The following is a 16,009-nucleotide window of genomic DNA, read 5'->3' as shown; positions in this document are numbered from 1 at the left end:
AAAAGAGATGATTATTATTTTTTTTTTTCTTTTCTCAGCTGTGGCTTTGCCATCTGTTATACATCCTTTGTTGCACAAAACTGGTTTCTATGACCAAGAAACTGCAGTTCTGGCAAAGAAACGGAATCCCTTATGATGATTTATTTTAGTGACCAGTATGTTTGAATAACCTTAATACTGAGCTACTTTTACTTCCATATTTTCATATGATTGTTGTTGTTGTTGTTGTTGTTATTAGGGCATGTACACTTGTCAAAGAGAGAGAGGGAGAAAGAGAAATCATCCTCCCCCAGGGGTTTAGCCAGGCCATAATTCCTTCTTCGTTCTTCTCTTGGGATTTTGCACATGTGCCTGACCAGTTTTTTAAGTCTCTGTGTCTGAGACTTGAACCACACAGTTGTCCATGTAGGATCCAGCCACCTTAACCCCTGCACCGCTTATAGACTCATATGAAGTTGTTTTAAAATAAGGTTAAAGTAAAACTTTTGAACACATAAAAATTCACATTGTATTTTTATGTAGTCATGACAATCACCAACAATGTTGTGCTTAGTTTATGTAACAGATGATAGCATATACAAACATTATTCTATGAGTTCTATGTAACTTGTATAATTTTAAAAAGTTTATTTATTTATTTCATAAGAATGAGAAAGAAAGACAAGAACCCTCAAAAGGGTCTCACATCATGATTCTTCTCCACTCTCTAGTCTTTTCCAGCCAGGCAGGACCACAGACAGGCGTCTTCCCAGTGTATATCGAGTGACCTGGGAACCAAACCCTAATCTTGCGTATGGGTTCCAGCATTGCAGAGAACTACACTACTGTTATGTCACTACTGCTGGGCCAGTAACTTATATAACATTTTTCTAATTCCATAGAACAGGTGCACATGCATGAGAAAGAGAGGACATGAGAGAGAGCCAAAGTACTCCCTAGTGGAGCCTGGTCACACCACAATCCATTTTCTTTCAATTCTTCATTCCATCAGTACCTGGGTACAGGTCGTTTTTAAGTCTTTGGGCCCAGAAATTGAACCCCACTAGGCCATATGGGATCTGGCTTACTTTGTCAGGCTAGTCCCTATAACTTGAATAACTTTTTTTTTAAAGAATTATTTTAACATTTTTATTTATTATTATTATCATTATTATTTTCCAGATTGATCAGAGAAACACAGAGAGAGAGAGAGAGGAAGTGAGAAAGCAAGCCACCAGGTCCGAGACTTGAACTGTGGTTGGCCATGTGGGAGTCCAGCACCTTTAACCACCATGCCACTTGCTGGCCCCACTTGCATAACTTTCAAAAAATTTTTTTTCTCATGTCATTGATTGAGGTAATATACCACTTCTAAGGAAGTTAACTAAGGAGAGGAATAAATTTTTATCTCCTTCCTATCTCCAACCCATCTATTCTGAGAAGAACAGGAATTAGTTCCCTAAAGCTATGCAACATACATTTTTCAGGACATGTTTAGTATGTTAAGATTGTGTGTTTGTGTACATGGGTCAGGAAGACTATGGGAGGAGTTTGGGGAAAGCTAACTGGAATGTGTCACTGAGGAAAAAACAGAACATGAAAATACATAATTATTATTTACTTTTTATAAAATAATCCCTAGGTAATTATTTTAGAATATAGGAAGATATTTATGGGTGTTCAGAAAGTAGACTCTTCCCTGCTAAGATCAAATGTTGCCTAGGAGAAGCAGATGTTGTAAATAAGGATATTAGGTAAGAGAAGACATTAAAGCAAGCTACAAGCGAAGGATTGAGATTGGCCCAATAAACAAGAAAGTAACGCACTTGGAAGGATATGCCATAAAATGAGGGTCAAGCCAGCCCCTGGCTGTTCTCTGGTGGTGTACAGCAAGGCAGTTTGTGGATGCCAAGGAAGGCTTCTTGGTGCTTTGTGTCATCACATGCCTCTACTTTTTTCAAAGACGTTTTATGGTACTTTACTATGTCTACAACAAACAGAATGGTGCTTAGCATTTAGTTCACAGTAAATAGTACTTGTTGAGTGAATGAGTAAATGAATAAAGGAACGATTGAATAAAACATGAGGACAACGATAATGTTTAAGCCTAAAATGTCTTTAAAAGCATCATAGGAAAACAAAATAAGTAAAATATAACTCTCTTCACAATAATGTCACACTAAGTTTGATAATAATCTATACCAGGTAATATAATGGGCACACTACTAATAGTACTTACAGCTTTCACAGTCATCCATTAAAGAGAATATTGTTTTTTTTATAGGCAAGGTTTGCTTTGAACAAATCTATAGGCCCTTTTGAAGCAAGAGTGTGTACAGAAGTAAGCGTAAATGCTTGGGATATTACCCATGAAGATTTTTGTAAACTTGTATTGGCAATCATCTCTAAGTTTAGTGCTATTTAGGTCACATTATTGTTTTATATCAATAGGCAAGCCATAGCAAGTATGCATCATACCTAATGGCTATCACGTTTTATGGGATATCTGTTAAGTTTTATTCAGTGTCAGGATCAAGCTTCCAGAGAGAATATATATATTTCACAGATAATCTGTGGAGAGGGGGTTTATTTTTGGAGGGAAAGAAATTGGCTTTAAGAAGCTATAATGTTGGGTATAAAATTATAAATTTACATCTTACACATGGTATGATTTTAAAAATAAATTACGGCAATTCTATATTTTACTATGTGGAATTTTCCACTTACTTGTAGTCTCTTCCTTTGGTAATATTCTTGTGCAAAATATTTCCCCACAGTCTTACTTTTTAAAGTATATCCCCTAATTCCAAAATGCATTGTATTATATGGATACGTGATAGAATTTGTGCTCTTAATCTTATGGATCAAGACCATTCATATGCAGGTAAGAATACTTGAGGCCTGAAAATCCCAGTCATTCCCACTTGGAAAATCCTGTAGGTAGAGTAGAGCTAGAAAATTCCAGTTTTAGAGCCTATAATAATACTGGCAACCAGAGATAATGACAATATTTTCTTAGATTATCTTTGTATTGCTTTTGCCTTCCCCCATAGAGCTATTTTACACTGTATGAAGGAACTTTAAAAAGTTTGTAGAAAACAGAACTAATATGAGTATTTAGTCACAATTTTTTTTTTCAAATCTATGCATAGGTTGCTTGTAAGAAGCCCTTTCCATGAACTTTTGAAGGCCACTTCATATGTCTCTTTCTTGTCAATAAAATGGGTTTAATAAAGTTTTTATCTCATAGTGTTGGGAGAACTTGTCTGGCATATAGTCAATGTCACGCAAGGGGTTACTATTCTTCCCTCTTCCTTTCTTCATCGCTCTCCCTCTTTGTCTAGCTCTCTCATATTGTCTTTAAAAGTTATCTCTGAAGATGGTGTTTCATGCTCATCATTTCTGCACAAAGATTCTGCACTATTTAAAAACAGATCTATTCTGTCTCTGCAATATTGCTAAAGAGGAAATGCATACTAGGCATATATTTCAGTCTAATCTGTAGTCATAACTAGTATACTATTTCCAGTGGGTTGTCAGAAAAGTCATGACCCATTTTTGCATAGATAGAAAAGGAGAAAAAAATATTGGATACTGGAAACAAAGATCTATTCTGACATATTTCAAGCTATTAAGTATAAAACATAGACTAAACTAATTTCTTTTTAACCATAAGTTATAAACAAATTATTAATTGGCTAACATTGTCATTGCTACCACTAAAGAGAGATGAATGATTGACCCTCCAATACTATTCATGTTATTTTTTCTTGTAATTATTCAGTCTCTATAATCAAATAATAAATATTACGTGTTCATAAGTCTGTCTTCCTGCTAACAAGTTTACAAATTATTCTCAGCTATTCACATAGAATATTTTAGCCAATTCAACACAGATTCCAGAATATGTTAGGTGTGCTGGAGGCAATGTAAGTATTTGAGGAAAATAAATAGTAACCTGAAGCAAACTAATTGGGGGAGGGTCTACAACCATGTGGATAATTCTTTTCCCTGTTCTTATTAATTTTTCTGAATATTTATACATTGTGCTTCCGGCTAATAATGGTAGTAGAAGAGCCAAAGTTTTATTAAAAAAATTACTTCTGTGGTTTTATTTTGGCTCCTGTAATAGCAGTCAATTCAAAAATACCAGGTATATTAAGATAACGTATTTTTATTAGATTTCTAAACCAATTGTGGAGCCACCTGGTTCAGATAAAATGCATTCATGTCCACAGATCTGAGATGCTCTGTGTAACCAAACAGAACTTCAGTGACCTGCAGCATTATTTATTTTGAGAATGAGCCACACTCATGCCTAGAAAAAATAATTCCAGTTTTTAATTTGAGTGAGTGGGAAAAGGGCTTGGAAGCTGGTTTTTAGACTTTTTAAGACTGATTTGAGTGAGGATGCCTCCAAGTCTCTTCCATCTTTTGTTTGCTCTGCAATGGAAATTTAGGTACCAAGTCACTGTCTCTTAGTAAGTTACCCTGGGTCACAGTATCTCATTGCTGATAAGCTTGTTCCCAAATTCATGCAAGTGTTGGAGCTGTCCAAACTTCTCTGCTAGTTTTCTTAACCAGGTTTCTTCTGTAGAGGCTTCTATTTTGAGTTCCTGTCATAGTCATAAGCCCACCAGCCCTCTTCTCTAGTAATGTAAGGCCCTGCCAATGTGACAATCCGATAGCATCCATTTTCCACCACAGAGTAAGTCACTTCAAAGATCAGGTAGGTTTTGTTTTGGAGTTTTCAAAACTTAAGCTGGAGCTTAGAAAGTAAAGGAAATCCCCCAGGAATGTGGGCTACTAAACAGCAAAGGTGAGTTTATAATCATATCTAATTATATTTATTTAATTCCAAAGCTGATGTATGTATTATCTAAGTTATTACAATACTTTTAATTCATGTCTATTTTTCTAAAAATACAGAGACATGCCTTGAACAAGCTCCAGAATGGAGCTCCAGCCACCATGGCCTCTTTAGACACTACTGAATGCCTTATCTTCAGGTATTATTTAAACTGAATCCATTCTAACTCTGTTTGGCCTTTTTCTTGGGCATTCCAAGAGTTATAATACTTTATTAACAGGTATTCTGAATGAGCCTAAACTCAGTTCTTCCATGTCTGCTATGCCCATTGATTATTTAAGAAGTCTCCCTTCACTGTAGACCTATCTGCACTATTCAGTTCAGTCTCATGGACTAACCTAGTAACTGATCTCATCCTGTCTATCTCCCTGCTCTCCTCCTCCCACAACTCACAGTAAGTTTGAAATCATATGAGGTGTAACTGATTACTGGCTGTATGTAATAATCAGTGAGGAACAATACTGGAAAATTATTAAGATCAGAGTACGTATGGTTTTTCTTGAATGCCAGACTAAAGAAGTTTAACATAATTATAATTAAGGACTATTTTTGGGTAAGCCAAAATAGAACCGTTTTTTTTTTTTTCAGTAGGGACAAAGCAGGAACAAAGAAGCCACTTGAGTAGTACAGAGTATAGCAGAGAATGGATGTAAGGTGATTTTGAAAATTCCATGGCTTTTGTGTAGAACTATGCAATGTGAACTCATTATCCTTTGGAAATTTTCAGAAATCTAGATCTTTGAGTTATAAAGAATGTAAAATGCAAAATATGAGACATTTCATAAGTAAAAAGGGGTACAACTTAAAGTTGCAATGAAATGGAAGGCCAAATTCAACTCGAAAAAATGAAAAACATAATTAAAAAGAAACTTGTGCCAACTGGCACACAAATGCAAGGAAATTGCTTTAGCTGGTGAGTGAGAAAATAGAAATGATGAATTAGTTGAGGTTTGGTCACCACAGGATTTGCTAGAATGTTTCAGGAATGATGTGATTATTACACACAAGAGCTTATTGAGAATATTTACAACCTTAAATATAAACATTACCTAATCATTGATGTGTCTTTCAAATCAGTTACAGATGATTTATCATGATTATAGAAATCATAGAGATTATAAGTGAAATATAGTCAAATTTATAAAAGTTATTCACATCCTCTATTTTTTTTTCAATATTAGATAGAAACACCTATCAAATCAATTTGATTTATTTTAGCGAAGGTATGTGTGTGTGTGTGTGTGTGTGTGTATACGCAGATATGTATATAGTCATCAGAAAAGTCATGATGCATTTGTGCATTGATAAAATAATTTTCTAATGACCTAATATATCCATCTTTTGAAATATTTATACATTGGCTATAAAAAAACTGCAAGGCCCTGGAATTTGATAGAAAGTGGAAAAATATGGAAGATATGTTGCTGAGTGAAGCAAGTCAGGCTATGAAAGAGAAACACTGTATGTCTCCACTTAACATATACCAACTGTGCACACTCTATGGTGGAGATGGAAAGACTGGAGAACATAAAAGTATTAAAAATTGTAGTGGATGCTAGAGACAAAGTGGAAAGAAAGTGTGGGAGGGGAAGAACATAGGAAAGGAAATTTGCAGGGAAAATGGAGAGGTAAGATGCTTGTGGGACACAGATAAGGTTTATTATCTGTTAACAAGGATGTGTATAATAGTTTCAACTGGGCTACACTGAGGTGTAAATCATGCTGGGTAATGTCTCTTCACAATCTAAATGATGTATAGTGATTTAATGTATGAGTAATAATAATTTTTTTAAAATTTTTTAAATTAAAAAATATAATGCACTGGATCATCAGGAAAGTCATGATGCATTTTTGCATAGAAAAATATAGAAAAATATATCATGACTTTTCCAACAACCTAATATATGGTAATTTCCTTGATTTGATTATCACACACATGTTTGCTTTGTAAAGCCATAGTGCATGCCATAAACATGTGCAACAATTTAAAAAAAGGAAATACTTATACACTGTTAAGTATATTAACAAAATAATATGTTTTCATGACTCTCTTATCTATACCCATCTTTTCCACAGATGCATGTGCACAGGTGCATGATCATTACTTCTCAAAAGTAGAATGGTTAAAGAAAATTTTTCAGTTCCCAGAACCTAGTACTTTTGCCTGACACTGAGTAAATTTGTCACTAAATGAATTACACTAAATTCTTTATGTAACCGAGCAAAGCATAAAAATGATTTATAAGTAACATTTAATAATTCTTTAAAAGTGTGTTTTCTCCTGTAATTATCTCTACATGTTTAAATTTATATCTGAAAATACATATGCTTTAATTTGGAAGTTATTAAAAAAATGAAAACATAATTTTTCAGTTAATAAGATGCTTTTAAACTTTGTGACCATGTCTGGACAAAGTAGTTCGAAAGAAAACTAAAGTCAAAGTGATTTTAGGTGGTCAGTTAAATATCTAAAATATTTACTAGAATCACCAAATATTCTTTAACATGTAAATATTCTACAACACACACACACAGACTAGTTAGCCAAATCAAATTAACATTGTTTTATGAACATAGCTGTGTAATTCAAACTAATTTTAAGACAGCAAACCCTTTTTCTTTTACTTCTTATTTATGATTCTCATGATTAACAGTGTTATTGGTGTATCAATGTCTACTTTTGTCTGTAGCCAGAAGATATGCAACATCTATTTGAATTGCATTAGAGCAATTAAGAAAAAAAAAACCTGATGGCTACATAACTATATTATTTTATTTCTATTCCCTAAATATTTTGAGAGATTTATTTATTGAATTAAGTACACACACACACACACATCTTATGCATTCAACTCAGCAGATAACCATTGCTGCTGAACATTCTTTATCAGAACCCCATGTAATTCTTGTGGGGCTTACGTCATTGCAATTTACAATGGATATTGTACGTTTTCACTATGCCAGTGGAGATTTGTCTGTAAGGTGGAAAAATGAGAGAAACAGTCTTTTCTGGGAGAAATGTGTGTTTTTTTTGTATGGAAGGTACACACATGCATGCATGTGCGCGCGCGCACACACACACACACAAACACAGAATTGTCCTTGAGTATCCATGAAGGATTGGTTGCATAAATACCTCTTGATTGGTGCTCAATCAAGTTCCTTAAATAAAATAGCAACCTGTCTTCATTCTCCCATATACTTAGATTCATCTCTAGATTATTTATAACACCTAATACCATGTAAACACTATGTAAATAGTTATTGTTTGAATTTGTATTATTTCTTATTTCCATATTATTTTTTATTTTATTTTTCTCCAAATAATTTCAATCTGTGGTTGGTTGAATTCGCCAGTGTCAAACTCAGATTCCAAGGACCTGCTATGTACATATGTGTGTATGTACATATATATGTATATGTGTATACTCTCTCTCTGAGAGAGAAAACCCTGCTTTTCCCTTTGGAGATGCAAGATGGAATAAAACTACATGTGACATTTCGCCTCTCCCCTCCAGCTGGGAGGACTGCATGTTCTGCCGTAGAGACAAGAATAACTCACAAGGGCCCAGGTGAAAATGAGAAGGTTCAGTGAAAGATTTGAACACCTATTTCAGTAAAGTCTGAGGCAAATTCTATCCCTGTCCTTCTCAGTATTTTTTCTTTTTTCCTTACAATAAGTTGAGTTGGGTTATTGTAATTCTCAACAAAATGTTTGCATGAGTCTCTCAGCTGCAGAGGCACTCACTCGCAGGGTTATGAACAATTTACAGCCCTCTATTACTCTGCCCTTCCTTTCCTCTCTAGATAGAATGTCAGAATGGAGGCAAGGGGGTTATTATTATAGGCTTAACCTAAATGTGTTCTGATTTACTTTAAAGAAAATCATTTGCAAAGTTTGCTCCTTTAACAAATATCAAATTACTTGAAATTCACCTCCCAACTAATCATGACCCACCATGTGTATCCACATTACTCTTGAGAACAGCAACTCAAGCCCAGGGAAAGCGAATGGTTCTAATTTGCTTCTTGTGCACGTGACTAGTCATTGAGCAATCTCACAGTGACTTCTTTTGCTCCCAAAATGGACCTTACTGTACAATTACGTAAAGGCTTTTGTTACTCTCACTATTTTCTCCCTCCCTTCCTACATACCTTTGTTCATCCCTTCCTTTTATTCTTTTTTACTTCCCTTTGTTCTCCCATTCCCTTACCCTTTCTCTTTTTGGGTTATTGTTTCTTCTTTTTCCTGTTATCTTGGATCGATTAATAGCCCGAATTGGTTGAGGCAGAATATTTGTTTTAAAATTTTTATCTCACACACTACATCAGATAGCTAGCAATTCTTATTGTGCTGCCGAACTGTAGAATGCTGCTCTGTAGTATATATGATTTGGTTTAATTGTCGGAGCTAAAATGTTAATTATTTGATCAATAAATTTAAAAATGCATTTTAACATAACCTAAGAAGTGAAACATGTCTTTTAAGTAATTTATCGTTAGACACAATACCCATGCCATTAATCCATATGAACCCTGAAAAAAACTGGGCCAGGTGAACTGTTGAAGGTGGGAATTACATGAGTTTAGTCTTTTAGCATCACAGAGATTTACAGCTTATAGGGACTGCGGAGAGAATGCAGGCAAACTCCAATTTTAAGGATAATTGAATTTAAATCAAGAAAAGGTAGGGGAATTGCATAATATAAAACAGCTAATTGATGGCAGAGCACAGATGAAAATCGGGGTCACCTGTCTCACAAGTCAAACGTCTTCCTTCTGCAACATGTTAGTCTAATATTAGTAGATAAACATTACTGTAGCATCACAATTATCATCATTTTAGTTTGCACAAGCAAATATCCATGTAGAACTTCATTTTCTTAAAAAAAATGGTTGTTTCATATTTCATTGCTATTTACCTCTGTGGCATAAACAACTTTTGGCTAAAATACATAATTTAGTATATGCCTTTGGGCATATTCATTCTTTGTCCTCATCAACTTTCATAGAAAATATAAATACACAATAGTAATCATTTTATAACACAAGGAAATTTTGTAAAAGAAGTATAATTTAATTTTGGAAGGAAAAATAGAACATTTACAACGAGGTCATATGATTTCAAAACAAACAAAACCCATTTTCTCTCCTCTAAAACTTGTTGAACAAGTATGTTTAAAGGAGGAATATTTAGATGGAGAATATGATTTGATATCCCCCTGAGATAAGATCAATTTTAAAAGGATTAAGCGTGGATATCTTCTCAAATGATTTACCTGCTTGTCTGGTTGGCCATGAGAGAGAGCTAGAGTAGTACTAAGTCTTGTTTTAGTTTTCAGCCTGGGTGGGCTTAACGCTGTAAACCAGGTGGAGGAATTCTTGTAACTTATTTTCCTCTAAAACTTTGCTCTTGGCATAATGGAAAACAAATACTGAAACACTTGTGTGCCAAATACAAACGTCTGTCTATCTGCAGCAGATACCGTATTTCGAACTTTTATTTGAACTGCTATGAGAAATAGATACAAGCGAAGGGGTGAGTTGGGAGAAGATAACACAATTGAGAAATACGTTTAATTCAGTCCGCTCATTACTCCTAGCAAGTTTGAATATTGTGTTTATTGACATTTGGTCATGATACCTATTTCTACTCTCTCTTTTATTTTGTTTGGTAAATCTGAGGGATGAATTAGGATTTAGTGGTCTTTATTATGGCAATAAAAACATATGTCATATTGAATTTTAAAATAATTTACTATCAGTTTTTTTTTTATTAATTGTCAGGGGGAGTGTGCACTTGCAAGAGATACAGAGATACATACAGAGAAAGGGAGAGAAAGAGAAGGAGGAAAGTACTCCCTAATGAAGCATAGTCATGCTGCAATTTCTCCCCTTCATTTCTCTATCTTGTTTAGATTTGGGGCACACACACAGACATGTCTGGCATGTTTTTCAAGCTGCCAGGGCTGAGATTCAAACAATGATCAATTATTTAGGAGCTGGCTTCCTTAACTAGTAGGCGATAGGATTGACCCGTGAAAGATTTTTCAGTTTTAAATATAGAAAAAACAAAGAAATTGTGATTCAGGATTATTATTTTTTCTTTAGAGATTTTGCCATAGGGTGCGTGTACTCACTAGAGAGAGACAGAGAGAGAGAGGGAAAGTGAGAAATCACCCCCCTTCCAGGGTTACATGTAGTCCATTTTCCTCCACTCTCCTCTTTGGGTTTTGGGTATGCACACAAATGCACCTGGGATGACGGTTCAAGCCGCTGGGTTCAGGTCTCGAACCACAGAGTCAGTCACATGAGTTCCAGCGACCTTAACCACCATGCCATCTACTAGCCCGTGTCTCAGGAATTTTTAAAACAGAAATGTCTATAAAATGGAAGTTTCAGATAGACTATTTTATTTATTGGGCTGTCAGAAAGGTTATGACATATTTTTCTATGCAAAAACATAGCATAACTTTTCCTATGACCCAATAATTTATGCAACTACCTGGTTCACCTATTAAATAAGTTTGGAGTTTTTCAGAATAAGAGTACTCAATTTTGCTTTCTCTTGTTCATCTATATTTATGAAGTTATTTACTGTTTAGGTACAGATTTAAGACTTATCATATTTTTATAACAAATATTTAGGGATTATAATATCATCTTCCTAATTTCAATCTGATTTCCTCTTTCTTTTCTTTTTCTGTTTATTCATTTATTTTTTCAGTTACCTCCTCTAAAGTATACACATTTTAAAGACACAAATATACACACTTAAAACTACTAAGAGAATGGACCTACAAATCCAAAGTGGTCGGTAGTTTTTGATTCTATTCAGAATAGTGTCCCTGGAGTCATTGTTACAGTTTCTGGACAATCACATTTACAAAATCTTTAATAGTCACCTAAGGGTAAATAAAGAGAAAATTAGACTATAAGTCTTAAAGAAATCTTCATCTGGCTTCTCATTCGTGTTATAAACCTGTTGTGTCAAATGTCCAGGTAATTCTAATAAACACAATAATAAGAAAAGCCACATAAGTCACCCTTTATCTTATTACCACGATTTCCCCCTTTTAACCTTAACTATTGAAAATACAGGAGGGGCTAGTGGCAAGGACACAAATCTGTCAACACTCTACAAAGGTCATGCTCCTCTGAAAACTAGTCAGAAACTCATCCACGGCAATTTAGGAAAGCACACTACCAATGATGCAAATGTAATGACTGTAATAACATGTTCCTCCTAATTCAACCTTTGTTTCTGATGTGAGACGATAATATGTTATGCTTCACAGCCCTCTTCTTAATTACTAAACATAATTAGAATGTTTACTTGTCACTGTCTGTCTTTCTCACCAGTTTATGAACTCTTTTCAGATACCAAGACTGTCCTGTTGACAGATATATGCAGTGTCTAGCATCTTGCTTGGCACAGTTTAGATATTTGGTGGAATGAATGGATGAAGTAGCTAAAACAAAATATTAGCTGGGTAAAATTAATACCTTAGATTATAGCAATAGGGCCATTACAATGCATCACACAAAGCCTGGACAAAAAGGAAATTTAGAATCTGTAAAAAGAAAGCAAGATATACGTGCAACTGGAATAATATCACACACTGTTACTGCAGAATACATTGAATACATTTTGGTGACAAAGACATAATTCTTAAAGCTACTTACCTCACTACTAGTTTATAAACCCAATGATTTGTTTAGTATTATATAATAGAACACTCATAATATTGTCAATACTTAATGCTAGAGTATTAACATTAGTGATGTAATAGAAAATATGTATTATAGGGACCAGCCAGTGGTGTGGTGGTTAAGGTGCTGGACACTCCCATGTGGCTGACCATGGTTCGAGTCCTGGACCTGGTAGCTTGCTTTCTTATTTTCCCTCTCTCTCTCTCTCTCTGTGTGTGTGCATTCCTCTCTGGGCAAATTAAAATAAATGAATGAATAAATAAAGTTAAATAAATAATTCTTTAAAAAGAAAAATGTATTATTGTGTTCAAATATATTAACTGATTTTGGTGAAAAAAAATTTGGTTCTGAGGACCTTGACGACAAAATAAGATTGTGTTGGTAAGAATATCTCAAGCATGTCATTTTCTTTTACCAATTCTATTGGCTCTATTTTATTCTTTAAGTTGTATCATTTACATTGATTATAAATGAGATTTGATTACAAAGTCCAGTGCTAAAAGATATCGTCCCACACTTCTACCTAGTTAATCTTAGTACAGGCAGGTCAGGTTACGCCATTATCTCTGAGCATCTGGAAAACTATACCATTTTGTCCCTAGACACCAACAAGCAATCCTTTTGGGAATTTTCTGTTTTTCCAGCTCAACTTTTTTTCCACTTTGAGAAATAAATAATCATCATGAGTTGAATTATAAATGCAATTGTTTTCCAACAGTATATTTTATCATCCAAATAGCAACATTGACAACTTCCTACATTATACTTCTGAGGGTATACTTCTTTCATAAATCTACAACTTAGTATAAATAAATTCAGTTTTGTACATCCTATCCCTTAAAAAACCATAGGTTTAATACTTAGGAATGTTCAACATTATTTGTCAGCTTCCTTGTCAATCAGGATATGGTAATGCGAGCATGAAAATAATTGCTATTACTGATATGTTCAATAAATGTAAATTCATAAAATAAAATAAATGCTATGTTAGAGATAGAGAAAGGCCCAAATAACTAAGAAACAGAAATATAAATTCACCTAAAGCTTTTGTAAACACTTGTCCAATACTACCTTTAATTTTCTTTGAACTTTGCTGTTCACGTCAAGGTCAACAGCATGCTAGACATAGTGTACACTGCCACGTTCTTATAGCCTAGCAATTCCGAAGTAATTCCGTGAGACATTAGTCTCCTGGAGTATTAGCAGATTTAACTCAAATTAAAGATTCTATAATTTAGGAAGTTTAAATAATGCTGGAATAAACAAAGTTAATAAGTTAGTACAGCTAGTGAAAAAACTGTAAGACCCCTAAATACGTGAATGTGCAAAGTGAATTTTAGGACCATGATAGAATATATTAACTTTTCCATTATTTACCTGAATGAAGCACATTTTCCTCAAGGCATAAAAGAAAAAAAGCAAGTATTCCATGTAAGACATGTTGAGAGGCTTGCCCCCATTTCAACCAACATTATATGAGAAAAATACTAATATCTGTTATAGTAAGGCTGAGAGTACTAAGGGATCAATTGCATGTGATTAGATATTCTATAGTAGAATATACATATTTGTAATTTAAATTTTTGACATTTCCTGCCAAATTCCTGTTATATTTGTAGATTCTGTGTGCTGTTTCTTTTCTTTTTTTTTTTTTTTTAATGAGAGTCAAGCTTAAAAGATAACCTTATGTTTCTGTTACTTACACATTACAAGGACATTTAATTGCTCTTCAGTTGATCTTCCCCAAATGCCTTGTTTGCTTCGTTTTAGGGGTCACTCAAATTTCATAGGGAATTCTCCATAGCTTGTTAGTTCTATTCTCTTTGGTGTAAGTAAAAAATACCATTGTATGTATATGGAATGGAACAGTATCTCTATGTAAGCTTTTCTTTCTTAATATATAATTTTAGAGATCCAAAGGTTTTAAGAGTTCATACAAATATAAATATCCATTTATTTACAATACTGTTTTTCCCCCCCCCCCCCCCCCCAGACAGTGTGTGCACAAGAAAAAGAGAATGAGAGGAAGAGAGAATGCACTTTCCAAGGGTACTGGTCATGCCACAATCCTTTCTCCTCCAATTCCCCATCCTGCCAGAGTCCTGCATATGCTGGCACCTGGTGAGCTTTTCAAGTCAACGTAGCCAGTACTGGAACTCTGACTGACCATGTGGGATCTGGCTTCCGTTGCCCACCGCCTAACCATGTCCCTATGGAAACTATTTTTAGCCATTTAAATTTTGTATTTTTGTTCTGCTTAACATAAAATTTCCATTTTCAGCTACACTTTACTTCTTCTAGGTGAAGCATAAGTGGATGACCCACTGTGAGTTTGCAAACCTGCCTTTAGGGTCACTCTGACTCAACTTGGTTAAGTCACGGCCTTCTATTTTCTCTGCCTTTGCCTTCAGTCAGTAAATAATGAAAGAACTTTGAAATTCTTAACTCTGTTTCCCCTTCTTCCCTCAATTAAGGGAGCGGAGAGAGGAAAGAGGGTAGAGAAAAGTACACAGTTCTGCTTAGACTGTCACTTTGCATCAGTTTGAGAGGGAACACATATTCCCAGCCTGAAAGGGGTTGCCGGGAGCAATTAAGCTCGGGCTAAGAGTGAAGCTGGGACACATTCCAGCTTCTCACACGTCCAGTCCTCGCTGTGTGATCTTCAGAATAAACACAACAGAAAGTTAACAGAAAGTTCAGTCTCTACCAGAATATATGTTCACTTATTTCAAAATTATGTGTAGGTACTATATACTGTATATCTATATTATATCTAAACCACCAAAAGATAAATTTTAAGTGTATGTGATGAGGTAACCAAATGACTTATTTTCCAAATAGGGCCTTTTTTTGAGAGCCATAGTGGGCACTATTAATAATTATATTGAGATGATTTGGGTAAATCAAATAACGCTAGATATAAGAAATACCCTAGGCATCGCTGGATATAAGAAATAGCTAGCAAAGAGGTTAAACTTAGATATTAAAAATGTCTTCCTAATTATAATAGATTTATTGTTACTAGGGTATATCTCAAAGTATAATATAGACTTGCAGGAAAGTTCACCATTAACTATAATGGTGTTAATTTATATTTCAGCTATTTTAGTAATAATACAGATCCCACTCTTACTAATGAGTCTATGGATACAATTTTTAGTTACCTATAATTTAGGTGAGGAAGACTTTCTATAAAGATTAGAGAAGTTATACCTGTTAGTGTGTAGTTTTGCTTTCTTAAACTTGCAAAAAAAGTAGTTGCAAAAATATTTTCTGTTTTGCATTTTGTGAGGGTTAGTTTAATCAATGCTAGGAAATACTGGGCTGTCGGAAAAGTCATGACATATATTTTCTGCCCTTTACATAATCAGGACATTATTCTGTGGTCTTGAGAAGCACCATTCAATGGAAATATAATGTGACAACACAAACAATTTTAAATTTCCA

The sequence above is a fragment of the Tupaia chinensis genome, unplaced genomic scaffold, assembly GCF_000334495.1.
Source record: "Tupaia chinensis unplaced genomic scaffold, TupChi_1.0 Scaffold000466_1, whole genome shotgun sequence".
In the NCBI taxonomy this organism is placed as follows: Eukaryota; Metazoa; Chordata; class Mammalia; order Scandentia; family Tupaiidae; genus Tupaia; species Tupaia belangeri.
The sequence above is the reverse complement of the archived record's forward strand: the minus strand, read 5'-3'. Positions refer to the sequence as shown.